General features: G+C 40.5%; 1 protein-coding gene across 4 annotated transcripts in view; it reads right to left on the bottom strand.

Annotated features, from left to right (window-relative positions):
* The window catches only part of GATAD2A (GATA zinc finger domain containing 2A), a 112357-nt gene that overhangs the window by 38540 nt on the left and 57853 nt on the right, over window positions 1-15964 (bottom strand). The gene's annotated exons all lie outside the window — the stretch shown is intronic.

The raw sequence follows: 15964 nt of genomic DNA, 5'->3' as shown, positions 1-15964 counted from the left end.
GCATAGCACAGAGAAATCTCTGTGACCTAATTACATGAGCTCTTAGAAAATTTTCTGGAAGTAAAGCCTAGTACACACGATCATCATACGAAAAATACCGCTTGTGAAGCGATCATACAATAATCTGATTGTTAGTACACAGCTTTCACTCAAAACTATTTGAAAAGGACAAGCACGAAATTTTTTCTCGAACGATAGATCGTACGATTTTCATTTAACCACTTAATCCTCCCCTTCCTGACCAGGTCATTTTTTGCAATACGGAGCTGCATTATTGTAACTGACAATTGTACAGTCAACGCTGTACATAAATGAAATTCGTGTAATTTTTTTCCCCACAAAGAGCTTTCTTTTGGTAGTATTTAATCACCTCTGCATGTTTTACTTTTTGCATTATAAAACAAAAAGAAAGGATGATTTTGAAAAAAGAAAAAAAAAAAATTGTATTTTCTGCTATACAATATATCCAGCGGTAACGGACAGTCACTACTCTCTGCTCAGTAAAGACCAAGGAACTTCGTGATTATAATATGATCCAGTCATTCCTATTTAGAACCAGTATGCAAAAGCGCAAAAGACTTGGTCAAACAGTTATTCCTTCAGAGCAGAAACAGAAATTTTTCAACATTTATGACCATTATCCAAAAAATCCAAAAAGTAACAAAATATGACCACTGATGGCCAAAACAATCATTGTAACATTTAGCATTCCCAAATAGCAGCTAAATGAACCAGAAATGGCAAATAATAAACTTATATACTATGTATAAAATTCATAACACTATGGTGGATTTTTGAAAACTAGGAATTTTTGTTCCACTTAAGAAAAATTAAGTTTAAATAGATTATTCCAGTCAACAGGTAAGTGACTGGTGGCTACAAGAAACATCTTAGCACCAACTACCCTTTGCCCCACCCCCTTCCCTGAATGACACATTCACCATTTTATGTAACAAGGGATTTGTAATTCTGTAGGGCCAGGAAGATCATTTTATTACCGACCGCCTAATTCACATTTACTGCTTCTTGCATCAGCTTCGTGCCAACTGGACATAAGTCACGATGAGGATTCATTGTCCAATGAACAAGCTGGAGGTAGTGATACAGGAAGCTAAGTTAATGAACCAGGAAATAAGTGTCACCTACTTGATTAATTATAGAGTCCCTGAGGTTAGCAGGTTATAAAGCTTGCCTTCACAGTTTTAACCACTTTCCCCACAAGGACATACCTGTACGTTCTCTGGTTGAAGTGTTTATACCAGGGCTATAGCCGCAGACTTGGATCCTGGCACCTTTTTTTTTAGCTGGCAAGGCTGAATCAAGTAAAAGCGATCTGAGCGTCTAATTTGCCACTGGATCGCTTTTACATGTGGTGGAAGGGGATTGTCCTTCCCTCCTACCACCTTTCTAGGCTCTCCTGTCCCACCAGGGAACCCATGACTGAAAGCCATTGGTTCCACCGGCTGACTAGACTGAGGATCGGCGTGTCCCTGATCATCTCTATGGTCTAAGAGAACAGAAGCGACAAGGATTTTATCACTTTCGGTTTTGGTCAGTATCTGACTGATCTTGGTTTGACCAGATGCTATTAAGGCAGAGGAGAGATCTGGGGTCACAGTAAAGAGAACCTGTCACATCCCGTGCTATCACAAGGGACTTTGTTAATCTATTGCAATGGTAATAAAAGTGATTGAAAAAAAAAATCTTAGTGTAAAAAAGAAAAAAAAAAAAAAAAAGAAAAAATATAAGCACCTCTGCACCACCCCTCTACCCACCCGTGTTTGGAGGTTAAAGATTAAAAAAAAATAATAATAAATTTATGTGAGAAGTGTCAGAATAGGCTTGGGCAGCAAGCAGTTAAAAACACTGCTAGAGATCAAAAGGGACTTCAAATACACCAGAGTAAACCTTCCATGGCACCCTCATCAGACAAATCTAAGCATCACCAAATCTTCATAGACGTTACTCTAAACAGTTTTTTTTCCTTCTACAATTGTGCAAGGTAAAATATCCTAAAATATTTCAGAACGTCAAAGTTTAGGAGCAGATATATATATTTATTTCAGGTACTTATATAGTCAATTTACACAGCGCTTTTTACATATATATTGTACATTCACATCAGTCCCTAACCCTCAAGGAGTGTATAATCTAAGGTCCCTAAACTCACATTCATTCATACATACACGTACTAGGGCCAATTTAGACAGGATCCAATTCACCTACCAGCATGTCTTTGGAGTGTGAGAGGAAACCAGAGTACCCGGAGGAAACCCACGCAGGCACAGGGAGAACATGCAAACTCCAGGCAGGTGGTGCCGTGGCTGGGATTCGAACCAACGACCCTAGTACTGCCAGGCGGAAGTGCTAACCATTTAGCCACTGTGCTGCCCCATATATATTTATATTCATAAATAAATATAAAACGTGCAGAAAGTAGTAAAACTTTGCATTGCAAAAGTATGTCTTGCCGAGATACACACACACACACACACACACACACACACACACACATATATATATATATACACACATACACACACACACACACACACACACACACACACAAAAACTATAGAATGCTTGATGCATCCCTAACACAAAACTTTGGCTTTTCTAATACCAAAACACAGTAAGTGGTGGTGGATGTGCCCATGGTGACCACAATGAAGAAAAGATGCAGGAAATACAAAGTGAAGACTGGAGCCTGACATGACTGCAAGTCTTGTCAAGTACGGTAATAAACAATTTGTAAAAGAGCAAAAAAAAAAAAAAATCTAAAAACATCTTAAATCAGGAAAACCTGTGCATGTCTGCACTGTCTCAACTCTAATGAGCAACTAGGATAAACAATGATACAATCATGCAATTCTAAAATCAAACTGTAAAGCAAAGGGGGTTTTTAAGTGGTATCCTTGAGGACAGTATATTACTTCTAAACGTCTAATACTAATTTAGCAAAAAACATGCATATCAATGCACATCAAATGCTTACAACGTAAATAAGGAATGTAGGAGCATTCCTCGCTCAGACAGCAGAAGGGATGAATAAATAAAACTGTAAGGAAGAATTTGCAGTGTGAAGCCAGCAGCGGGAGCAGTGAGACGAAAGGACGCAGCAACACACCAGCTCTTGAGGATCGGCCAGTTTACAGCTGTCTGCAGGAATACAATGGGTTAAGCTCTGCCATTTTGGTGTCATTCACTGATATGTCCATTAACGGTGTTACAGAGTAAAATGGAAGTCATTAACCCTTCCTGGTAGTCCTAATTGCTACAAGGGAAGTAAACTGCTGTACTTAAAAAGTTCCTGCATTTTCTCACCTAAAATTCTCCTGCATAAAAATCTAAATGTCTCACAGAAAAAAAAAAAAAAAAAAAGGTTAATTGAGGCATTAAATTCTGCATCTGTTTAAGAAAACATAATAAATCAGTGCAATACCATATGCCGATTACCAAGCATTAAAACTGAAACAAAGTAAAAGATGTACATAATGCTTTATTTACAACATTATGATGTACGTTTACAACAAACTTTTTGCTAATCTGCACAACAATTGTATATTAGAGCACACTGTAAAATTTTGTATTTTATCAGGAACCACCGAAACGCTGTACATAAGTTATATATTATAAACACACATACATACACACCGCAAAACATATCTACACAGAAATATTAATGGAATCCTGTAGTGAGGGATATGGAGGCTTCAACAAGTTAGGTGGCTGTCACTTGCTGACAGGAAAAGTCAGGATTCCTGATCTGTATGCCTATTTTAGGGCTTGGGACTAAAATACTGATGCTGTTGAATAACCATTGCAGCCAGGGAACTATGAAATATCAGCATTAGTAACCCCCTTACTATAAAAAACTAAATTAAAATGAGCAGGTAGGGTACCACTGAAGACAAAATTTTTAAATCTGCTAGCTGGCTGTCCAGAATATTACTTTCAGATTTAGAAAGGAACTTCAGTCATTTTGTTTGGCTTTCCCCACTCCCCGGTGTCGCCATTTTCATATTCATTGAGAATGTGGGGAATTTTCTGCACATGCACAAACTTAGCAGTTCTGACACTTCCATAAAGGCCCTTCTTTGCACATGCTCAGGGAAACCCATGCATGCACAAACATGCGTGCCGCAAGGCTCTCCTTAAACCAGAAGCCCTGCGGGATATCTACAGATGCAGAATCTGGGAGGGAGGCAAGAACATAATTTTCACCTAGGTTTTGCAGCAGAAGAAAAAAACATCCATTAAATAGAAAAAAAAAATCCAAAAATGTGAGGGGAGAGGAGGAGGCAGCAAAGCAAAACTAAAGTTAATTTAGGGTGAAAGTGTGCTTTTAAGTAAACCCAATACAAAAAAAAAAAAAAAAGAACTTAATCCACTCTGGTCTGATTAAGTTATCCCACAGGCCTGACTTACCTGTGTCAGTGAGTGGCTGTTTCAGGGGAGAGAAGGGAGTGCCAACAACAGCTGGGTCATGGGCGACTATGGGTCACATGATGGCTCCCAGAATTCAGAGTCGTTGAGCACTTCCACAGTGCTGCAAGGTCATGTGACCAGAGCAGATTAAAGGCAAGTATACAGATCTTTTTTAGGCAAGATAGGTTGAAGAAGAGGGGAACATTTTTAGATGTAGTTAGGCTTTTCTTCCACTTTAACAAACCAAAAAGCACCAATTAAGACCACTATTAAGGTCACATACACTTGATTTCCCCATCGGAGCTAAACCACATGGATGGACGAATCGCACTGCTGGCACCCACAGCAATCAATGTACCCACAGTGATTGCAGCGGATGGGCTTTGTTTCTGCTCGGCTCTTTTAATAATTTATTAGTCGACCTTTGTTGAGCCAGATGGTGTCACAAGGTCACACAAATTTTGTTCAATTTTCATGAATAGGCCAAATGTTTAGGCTGTATTTGGGTACTCGCCTAAACACTGATATTGCACATAGATGTATTCCCACAAATAAAGCTGTACACAGCCAATCATGTCCATGGGCAGCTATACGCAGGACCAGGGCTTCCCCAGGCAGGGAAAACCAGAATTTACGGTGTAAGAGCTCAGGCACTTGTGAGCAAGAGCCCTAAAGGTTTTAACCATTCCCAATACTCATGTCTATGAACATTGTATGCTGGATTTATTTTATGTTCTCTTAAGCATTCTCAATCAAAACAAACTTATCTGTAAAAGTTTTAACTACAGAATAAAAGATGACCACAGTAAGCACCCATGCCAGTGTTAATGCAGAACTAAAGTCTGAAATACTTATCGTCACTTTAAACGGTCTGATGCTCGCAAAGCTGGCACCTTCTCGGTTTCTTGCGTTTTTGAATTTGGATCGTGCTGAAGTTTTAACTATTGATAGAATTGCTTATGAGACAGCGAGAACTGGGAGCACAACTGGTCATAGGATTTAAATGAGTCTCCTGAGAATAATTGAGCAAAAATAAAGGACACCCTTTCTCCTCCACTCATGAAACCCCTGCAGTTTACCCAATTCACGATATATAGGGTTATGCCATAAAGGGAGTAAACTCTAGGAAACCTGTAACATTCAACAATGATTTCAAAGCACCCCAGACACTGCGCAGGAGGTCTACAGTAGGGCATGAGACGTGAAGAGTCAGCAAAGCCATCTCCAAGTATGAAATAAGCCAAAGTTGGGAAGATTAAACTATGGGATCCATATTACTTATAAGTCCCCAGCCAGCTGCTGAAATTGAGCAGCTAGGAAATACATTTTAGAATGTGGGTATTATATCTATTCTTAGAAATATTCCCTCCTCCAATAATCACAATGGTCACCATGACAAACAAAAAAGGGGGCATATCACTACTGGGGACAAAGTGGGCAATAAATCCAACTGAAATTCTAACCCCTTACTGCTCTATCCAAAACAAGTTTATTTAACTTTCCACACCCCTACCTTAACACTTGGGTATCTCTAGGCAAATTGCTATATATTTAAATTTATTTAGAACAGGGTGGGGAAGGGTCAGCCCCTTTGTAAAGTTTTTATTGCCATTTGTTTCTCCATTAGTGAGATTCACTTCTCTTATTTTAGTGGTGACCATTGTCACCCAGAATGAATGTGACGGTAAATCCAAATTGTTTCAATTATTCTCAGGGTAAGGGGAAATCTTCCTACTGTAAAACCTGCTCCAAGAACTGTGAAAGAGTGGAATTCCCTTTACTTTGGGAGATTTCTTCTAACTTTCCATTGTGTCTCTGGGAGAGGAAGGGAGGGAAATTTCCCCAACTGTACACACACAGGAAAAAAAATTGGCAGGTGTTTTCACAATTCTCTACTCTATTCTAAAGAACCCTTGCAAAGATGATATTCAATACTTCTAGTTGTTACTGACCACCAAATTTATGGTCCTCCTGTCGCACTTCTGTTGTGGTTTGGTAGCACTTATGTCACACTGTGTCCCATAGTGACTACTGGGAGAAAACCAAAGTGCACAGAGGACTGGGAATTCGGCACAGCCTAGATTGCTGGATTCTAAAGTTACAGATCACACAAGGTATGCAGAACATCTCTGAAGATAACACATCAAGCCCAAAATTTGAAGTGGATAAGTTATAGCAGGAGCAAAGACCTCATCTAAAAGCACTACTCCCAACCAAGAACAAGAATAAAGATACAGTGAGCATGGGATAACCAAAAAAAACAAAAAACCCCAACATTGCTCCAAACAATGCCCATTCTAAAGAATCTTAAAGTGGCTTGAAAGGTTATTTTTACTGGTCACCCTCGAGTGCCATCTGCTCTTCCTCTTCTGAGTGGCCCCTCAGCAAGCCATGTGCTAAGGGAGTACTTGTGCAGGCACATTCCTGAGCCAGGCTGTGTGTGTCCATAGATACACACAGAACGACTGGTTTGGTTACGGTCCCTGCTCCCTCACAGGAGTTGACCGACAGCAGGGATTTTAAACTGTTGCAAATTCCTACCTTTTGCAATTCTGAAGAAATAGCAGTTTGTGCCCATGTTCTGAGTGAATCTGTGTGGCAGTGATTTTATAATTATCAATCAGCTGCTGCACCTGCAGGGCTCTAAAAGAAGGAAGATTACAGGGTCTGCATCCCTTTAGACATGTTATTCCTTGTTGCAGGAGATGCCCAAAATCTGACTTGCATCTTAGTTCAGACTTCTGTGAAATCAGTGAACCAAATTAGCAGGAAATGACATTTATCGGGGGTGTTCTGTACACCATCTTTTTACAGAATGCTCCAGGTTGCCATATAACATTGCATTTTACAGAAAATTAAAGTGCAGATTGAAAAGGAAAGATTTTTAATAAGTCAATTATAATAAGACTTGTTTAGCAATTGCATGCACTATATTTTTTAAAATTTGCCATTTTATTTCCACCACAACAGTGGAGTTACCCTTTAATGCAGAAAACACATTAAAAGGTAAAAAAATGTCTTTACTTTAGAACCACTTTAGTTTCTGTTGTGACACAGATGAGAGAATTTGGTGAAAAACACACTCATCAGATCTATCTGGTCTTATGATAGCCGATAGTGGAGTGGTGTGCAGAATGTTTTCTCCACCCATTATCCTAACCCTCTTGCTTCAATCCTTTGAGCCACTGATGTGAAACAAGTATGCAAATAGAGAACTTCAAATTCAAATACACACATCCATAAAGGAGAAAAGTCAGAACCTTAGATCCAGGCAATGAGCTTTTTGAGAAGTTAGCAAAAATGCAGCAGGTCTGCCTTTTGCCCAGTTGTGATTATAGCCCATTCCAATAAATGTGCTGCCTCAAACAAAATACATGTCAATGTGTGTTAAACGCACTGTCCCACAAATACCTGCCGATCAAACCTGCTTGCACTACACTAGGATGAGAAAATTGGTCCAGGTTGTGGCCAACAGCCTGGTCACTTCAGATTCATAAGCCTGCAGCTTTTTAATCAGAACCTGGCCACACCCAACCTGATTTTGACAGGTTCTCACTTCCGCTGCATTCGTCTAGGTGATCAGAAGCTGTCCTCCCTCCCCATAGTCTTCTGGGACCTGTCACATGTCCCAGAAGACCATGGGACCATTAAAGCGCAACACTACTCAGAGCTGAGGAAAGGGACTCGTCCCAGAAATGCGTCAGCTAGCCGACCACACTGACAGTCGGACACCCCACCATTGTTGTGGCCATCTCCACCATTCTACTAAGCTGTACATTTATGCTATGTTTGTGAGTATTTTCCATCCCTTTTTATACTATAATAAACCTTGAATAATGCACTAGGGGTGTGTGCCTTGTTTGCTCTCTTTTTTTTTTTTTTAATTTTGCCCCAACATGCTTTAAAGACCTGGAGAGTACAGAAAAATACCCAGTCATCTACCAGAAATGCACTTGGCTACTAATTTCTTGTTGTGGGCTGAGAACACAAAACATTTTTGCTGACAGTGGTGTCAGCCCTGCTCAGTTTTCTTTTGCTAAACTACACAACCATTTCCACACTTCCATCTACACAACAAAAAAGACAAATCATCCTGTAGTTCCAAAATAAGAACTGGGAGGGCAAAGTCATTTCCTTGCGATCACAAAAGGGGCAGATTTGGATTTGACATGATTAACAGGTATGGTCTTGCATTTAAGATAAAATATATCCATTTCAAGATTTCAGTTAACAGATCAAAAGAGGAAATAAGTGCATGGTTGGGGCTTACATAAACTTTAAATTATGACTGGGAAAGTGGTCAAACATTTGAACGAGTACAAATATGCCAAAACTGCAGCACACAATACATAAGAAGTTAATGTCCAGGAGAATGCTTACATATAATGCAGCCCCAGGGTTAGGTAAGGGGGGGTAGGGTTGTTTTGGATGGACATTATTGCTAAGGCTTGAGATGCATCTTACCATGACAAATGCACACAGAAAACATGCTGCACTTAACAGATATTTTCTGGGTGTAACATTTAAACATTGGAATAGGTGAGCCGTGAATATAGATACACACACACACACACACACACATATATACATACACACACACACACACACACACACACACACACACATATATACATACACACACACACACACACACACACACACACACACACGAAATTTGAAAAATTTGAATATCGTGCAAAAGTTAATTTATTTCAGTAATGCAACTTAAAAGGTGAAACTAATATATGAGATAGACTCATTACATGCAAAGCAAGATAGTTCAAGCCGTGATTTGTCATAATTGTGATGATTATGGCTTACAGCTCATGAAAACCCCAAATCCACAATCTCAGAAAATGAGAATATTGTGAAAAGGTGCAACATTCTAGGCTCAAAGTGTCCCACTCTAATCAGCTAATTAAGCCATAACACCTCAAAGGGTTCCTGAGCCTTTAAATGGTCTCTCAGTCTGGTTCAGTAGGAATCACAATCATGGGAAAGACTGCTGACCTGACAGTTGTGCAGAAAACCATCATTGACACCCTCCATAAGGAGGGAAAGTCTCAAAAGGTAATTGCAAAAGAAGTTGGATGTTCCCAAAGTGCTGTATCAAAGCACATTAATAGAAAGTTATGTGGAAGGGAAAAGTGTGGAAGAAAAAGGTGCACAAGCAGCAGGGATGACCGCAGCCTGGAGAGGATTGTCAGGAAAGGCCATTCAAAAGTGTTGGGGACTTTCACAAGGAGTGGACTGAGGCTGGAGTCAGTGCATCAAGAGCCACCACACACAGACGGACCTGAATATGGGCTTCAAATGTCGTATTCCTCTTGTCAGGCCGCTCCTGAACAACAAACAACGTCAGAAGCGTCTTACCTGGGCTAAAGAAAAACAGACCTTGTCTGTTGCTCAGTGGTCCAAAGTCCTCTTTTCTGATGAGAGCAACTTTTGCATCTCATTTGGAAACCAAGGACCCAGAGTATGGAGGAAGAATGGAGAGGCACACACTGCAAGATGCTTGAAGTCCAGTGTGAAGTTTCCACAGTCTGTGTTGATTTGGGGAGCCATGTCATCTGCTGGTGTTGGTCCACTGTGCTTCATTAAGTCCAGGGTCAACGCAGCTGTCTACCAGGAGATTTTGGAGCACTTCATGCTTCCTTCCACAGACGAGCTTTATGGGGATGCTGACTTCATTTTCCAGCAGGACTTGGCACCTGCCCACACTGCCAAATGCACCAAAACCAGATTCAATGACCGTGATATAACTGTGCTTGATTGGCCAGCAAACTCGCCTGACCTGAACCCCATAGAGAATCTATGGGGCACTGACAAGAGAAAGATGATGAGACATGAGACTAAACAATGCAGAAGAGCTGAAGGCCGCTATTGAAGCATCCTGGTCTTCCATAACACCTCAGCAGTGCCACAGGCTGATAGCTTCCATGCCACGCCTCACTGAGACAGTAATTGCTGCAAAAGTGGCCCAAACCAAGTACTGAGTACATATGCATGCTTATACTTTTCGGAGGTCCGATATTGTTCTATATACAATCCTTGTTTTATTGATTGCATGTAATATTCTAATTTTCTGAGATTGTGGATTTGGGGTTTTCATGAGCTGTAAGCCATAATCATCACAATTATGACAAATCACAACTTGAACAATCTTGCTTTGCATGTAATGAGTCTCATATATTAGTTTCACCTTTTAAGTTGCATTACTGAAATAAATGAACTTTTGCACGATAGTCTAATTTTTCGAGTTTCACCTGTACATACACACACAATTTACATGAAGGGGGGAGAGAAAAGGGAGATGGTGTCCAACAATAAAATCTTTATAAAATCAATTTTCCTGTTCTCCATGTAACACCTACATACCAATCACACAAATCCCGTTACAGGCCTGGCTCAATTCTACCTAGAAAGAAAGCAGCAGGTTAAAACTATGCAACTACCCTGTCTCCCCAAAAATAAAAGACTTATTACTGTTTTTGGGAATTGCTGAAGTATAAGATCTACCCTGAAAATAAGATCTAGTTGTGATCAGCTGTTCCACCACCTCTGGCACTGGCCCTGTATACACCAATATCTACTGTCTCCTATAAGCACAGAAACACCGCTTGTGTGTTTCCAAGTGACAACCCCTCTTGTAACAGCACTATCTGCTCCCACAGAACCCCCTACCTCTGTACTCACTGTGGGACAGGGAAGGAACAGTATCAGTGTATTTACGGCGGGGCATCTCACCCTGCAGCCTAATGCATGGAAGCCAATGCCCCAGGGGTGATCACTGGCTAGTGGGGAAGAGGCAGAGTGGTGAGTGAGCTTGGTGCACTGTGTGGGAAGATAGGACCCGAAGCTCACTTCTGCATCCCCTGTCTGCAACTCACCCCTGAACCCTGTCTGTGGCTCATCTCTGCACCCTGTCTGAAACTCACCTGTCAAATCACCTCTGCAACACCTGACTACAGCTCACAACTGTTATCTGGCATCAGCCGACCCTCTCTATAGTAACCCTCACCACAACTGCCTGCAGCTCACCTCTGCACCCCCTGTCCACGCCTGTACATTAAAAAAAATAAGACCTACCCCGAAAATAAGACCTAGTGTGTTTTTTTTAAGCCCAAAAAAATATAAGACATGGCCTTATTTTCAGGGAAACACAGTATATTTAAGTGGTCATAAATTTAATTTTCTTGCAAGATGGAGCAGATATTAGCGCAATGGACCAGGACACAAGGTACAGCTGCTCATCAAAGTAATTCATCAAAGTTCTCAAAAAGGAAAAAACTGCAGGTAAAGCCAAACATGGGCTAAGTGTAGCAATTATTTTGAGGTCAGGAAAACTAGGGAGAAGAATTTGCAAATGTTTGAAACGGCACTGCGGGGGGGGGGGGGGGGGGGTAGAGGCAGATAAGGTCCCATAGCTTAGCAACTCTTCCAACTACACACATGAAGAGATTAAAATTTAGTGATAGCCACAAATGAACTAGTTAATCTACACTCACAAAAAAAACACACCAGTTAATTTATTGAAACCACCATAATGTAAATGCTTACAAATAAGTTTGTTAGTTCTGATCTTCATGCAAGTCATTAAAGATGGACACTGGATTCTGGCACCTTGTGTCGGTCCAAAAACCTGGAGGATCCAGCACACTTTATATAACTACAGACCGTAAAATAAACAGGTGCTTAGGTGAAATAACAGATGGTGCCATCAAAGTAAAAGTCCAAAAAGTTATATATTACCAGCAACATTAGTCACACAAAAGTAGCGATCTTTCAAGGCCACGAAGGACCTCTTGTCAGGCAGTAGTTACCAGTGCTCTTGAAATGGTTGACAGAATCGCTTTAAAACAGTCAGGGTCATTCAGGCAAAAATATATGCAAACCCCAAAGTAAGGACATCGTGTATAAAAGGCAACTGGGTTCAACTGTCTTATCCAGTTTAAAGTTTGGGTTTGACTGCCTGTTTAGGGAAAAAATGACAGCTCTTTATAGCAGGATTTTGCTAAACATGCAACATGATCCAATTAAATATTTTAGAAAAAAAAAAAAAAAAAAAAGGCTTATAAAGCTCTCCAGATTGTAAACCACAAAAGGATTGTTGAAGACTTGCATTCTGTTTTGATAAAACACTGCTTACTTGACACAAAGACTCATCCCACCTGTGTAGCATGGTGAAAAGGGAATTGTGTGATGGGGATGCCTTGCTGCCTAAAAGACCTGTAGTCATTGCAATAAAGATGTGCTGCTGGTGTGTATCAGGAAATTCTACAGCAGATGTCAGTGTAAGAAAGAAAAAAGCGCCTCTAAGTGCAGTATAAGGACATTTAATGCGAAACAATAAAAAAATCACTCAGATAGTGAAAGAATTAAGACTCATCAATATGGAGTGTCAAGAGAAGTCCTCGCTGGGTAAGCTGCGATCTGCATCTGGGGAGACTCTAGATGGAAAGAGCCGGCCGGCTTGTGTCACTCAGCAGATGGGCGATGGACTGCACCTTGGAGCGCAACATTGGTGTCAGCGTGATGACGTGACGAGAACCAGCATGCAATGCAACATTTTTCTGTGCATGAGCAAAGCCTATGGATGGCAAGCTCGCTCCCTTCTCAAGCATAGGCTGATATGGTAATGGCTCCAAAACGCACCGCATTGCATGCTGGTCTTCTTCGCGTCATCACACTGACACCAACGTTGCCCTCCAAGGTGCATTCCACCGTCCATCTGCTGAGACACACACACTCTTCCCAGGTGCAGATCGCAGCTTACCCGTCGAGGACTTCTCTTGATACTCCAATATTGATGAGCCTTTTTAATTCTTCCACCATGGGAGTGATTTTTTATTGGTCCGCATTAAATGTCCTTATACTGCACTTAGAGGCGCTTTTGTCTTTCTTATTGCATTTCATCCAGAGCCTGCTACAGCTTCAAGAGCATGCCCTAGTGCTATGTGGACTTGCATACATTGAACTTTAATATGTGCATTTACTTGTTCTCTGGCACCTGATTTGGGGAATTATTTTCTGCTGATTATTTATTGTCTTTGAGCAGATGTCTGATCTAAAAAGTTGAAACCAGCAACCTGGCAGCAATAGAATACATAGGAGTAAACCAAAAGGTTTTTAAACCTCATAAAACATTTTAGAATGGCAAAAGTCAAAGTTTCAACTTCAGCCTGACCAAAAAACACTATAATCTGATAGAAAAGCAGGTAGTTCAGTACCTCCTTACCTCTGGCAGGTTTGATCACCAGCCTACAGAAATGTTTTAGCTGAGGCTGCCAATCAGGGTTCACATTTCCTTTATCTATTACGCTCTGTTCAAACTAGGTATTCTAGCAAACATGCCATATTTTCATAAGAAAACCGCATTGTGTCAGTTGATCAGATCACAGTTGAGAAGGTATTTCTCACTCAAAAGCAATGAAATCCCTAAAAGGTTCACAAAGTTGTTTTTTTTAACCACTTCAGGACCTGTACTTCCTCAGGTTAAAGTGGATGTACTTGGCCCTGGCATGGGTGTACGTTGTAGTATGCCAGGTGAACAAGACCTAAACCTCACATGTTGCCTGTAACCTGCTACAAATTTACAATATACAGAAGAAGCTGAACTGCAGCTGCAAGAAAGTACTAACTGTGCTACAGATTCCAGCACAAGATTTAAAACTGCATTGTGTAACATTTTGAAGCAATATATGCTAGTACAAGATGTTTGTAAAAGAAGTCAATATTAAAAAGATCAGATACAGAAACAGACTCTGCTTAAAAAGTAGAGCTATAGGCAAAGCTTTTTTTTTAAATTTTGCATAGAGCAAGGGAAGGTCATAACCTCTGTCAGAATTTTTTTTCCCACAATCTGTGTCCCATTGAGGAGATTTTCCTTCACTTCCTGTACCATAGCAAAACAGGAAGTGAGAGGAAATCATTGCAAATTAAGGGAATTCCTCAGGGACTCCCTGGTCATCAGGCACTAGTGCCCCCATTGTGAAGATTTCCCCCTCTAACTTTTCTGGGGACAACCCAAAATTAGTTTTTTCTTACTTTCACGGATAATAGTAAACGGGACAAATAGGGAGGGTTATTTCCCTAATAGGGAAAAATAACTTAAAAAAAAAAAAAAAAAAGAAAAGCTTTAGTGATGTTAAACTGATAAAAACCCTGCCTATCAGCAGTTTTTAAAACAGAAGAGACCCTGGAGGTCTCTGTCATAAATGCCCACCTTGTCTTGCACAACTCAGGACATGGTCCTTTCGGTGTGCCATGGCGATGAGAGTCCTGTGTCTATGCATGGATGCGACATCACCGCAGCCCAGTCATTTAAGCAGTCAGATATTCACCTCGGAACATGACCGAACAAAGATGGAAATGCCAAGGAAGCCATGACAGTGCTGCACTGGAGGGCTCGATTTGCAGCAAAGTGTCATAATGTGACTCTTTCTTCTGGAGACTTTACCTACACTAATTTTGAATAAACTGCATATACATTACAGCGATATGGTTTTCAAGAATTTGGATACCATAGTAATCACACTTGGCTGTTTGAGGTTTCCCAAGAAATGGTTAGTTAAATTAAATCCAGCGATGTGCACAAGAGTCTCGGCACTCCCAGGACTCTCCCTCATTGGCGGAGACAGAAGTGGGAGCCATTGACCCAAGAAGAGGAGGATCGGGGCTACTCTGCGCAAAACTATTACACAGAGCATGCAAATATGACGTTATTTTAAAAAACGCCTTTGATATCACTTTATAGTGGGATTAAAGCCAAAAGCAAACATTATGTTGCAGGTTACTTTTCTTAGAGGAGATGGCTGCATGATTGTTTTGGTTTCTGTTTCTCTTTAGGCTTCCTTTCTTCTATTTTCATCTGATGATCAGGCCAGTAAGTCGATTTTTCAAAAGAACAAGCTTTCTTGCAGATGTATCAAACCAATTACAGAGATGAGACACTATTTACCACTGACAAGGGTGCTGGAAATGATCTTTTACTTTTGTAAAATCTTTAACCCAAAAAAAAAAAAAAGCTTCCTGTAACTGCTTAAAAGTGTGAGTTGGACATTAGCAGATTTAGATAACTCGCAAATTGAAGCCAAACCAAGACTCCCCTCCCTGCAGACTGACAATGCTGCTGTCCAAAGGTGTCCCTGTGCTTATTCATCCAAAGTGGGGGCACTCCAATACATGAGGTATGTTGCTCGCCAGATCACCAGGGCGAAACAGATGCAAAAAAGCCTAAAAAAAAGAAAACTAATGCAGCAGGTTTAAAAATCGCTTTCAGCAATTTAAAATTCACTGAATACCAGAAAATTTTTAGGAAGGAAAAAAAAATATATTTTTAGATCCCACTCCACATACAGTTTAAAAAGTTTGTATTTGTGTTTGCTTGGCTATGGCAAATTATTTTAGATCACAAAAGTCCACAAAAAACCTGAGCTGAAAGTCACATTTTAAAGGATACTTGGTAGGAATGTGCTTGTTGTACGACATAAATGCACAAGAATATGACCTATTTACAGCCTAAACACTGATGCAG

This window comes from Staurois parvus, unplaced genomic scaffold, assembly GCF_062004578.1.
Source record: "Staurois parvus isolate SC_StPar_1 unplaced genomic scaffold, SC_StPar_1.0 ptg000096l, whole genome shotgun sequence".
In the NCBI taxonomy this organism is placed as follows: Eukaryota; Metazoa; Chordata; class Amphibia; order Anura; family Ranidae; genus Staurois; species Staurois parvus.
The sequence above is the reverse complement of the archived record's forward strand: the minus strand, read 5'-3'. Positions and strand labels throughout refer to the sequence as shown.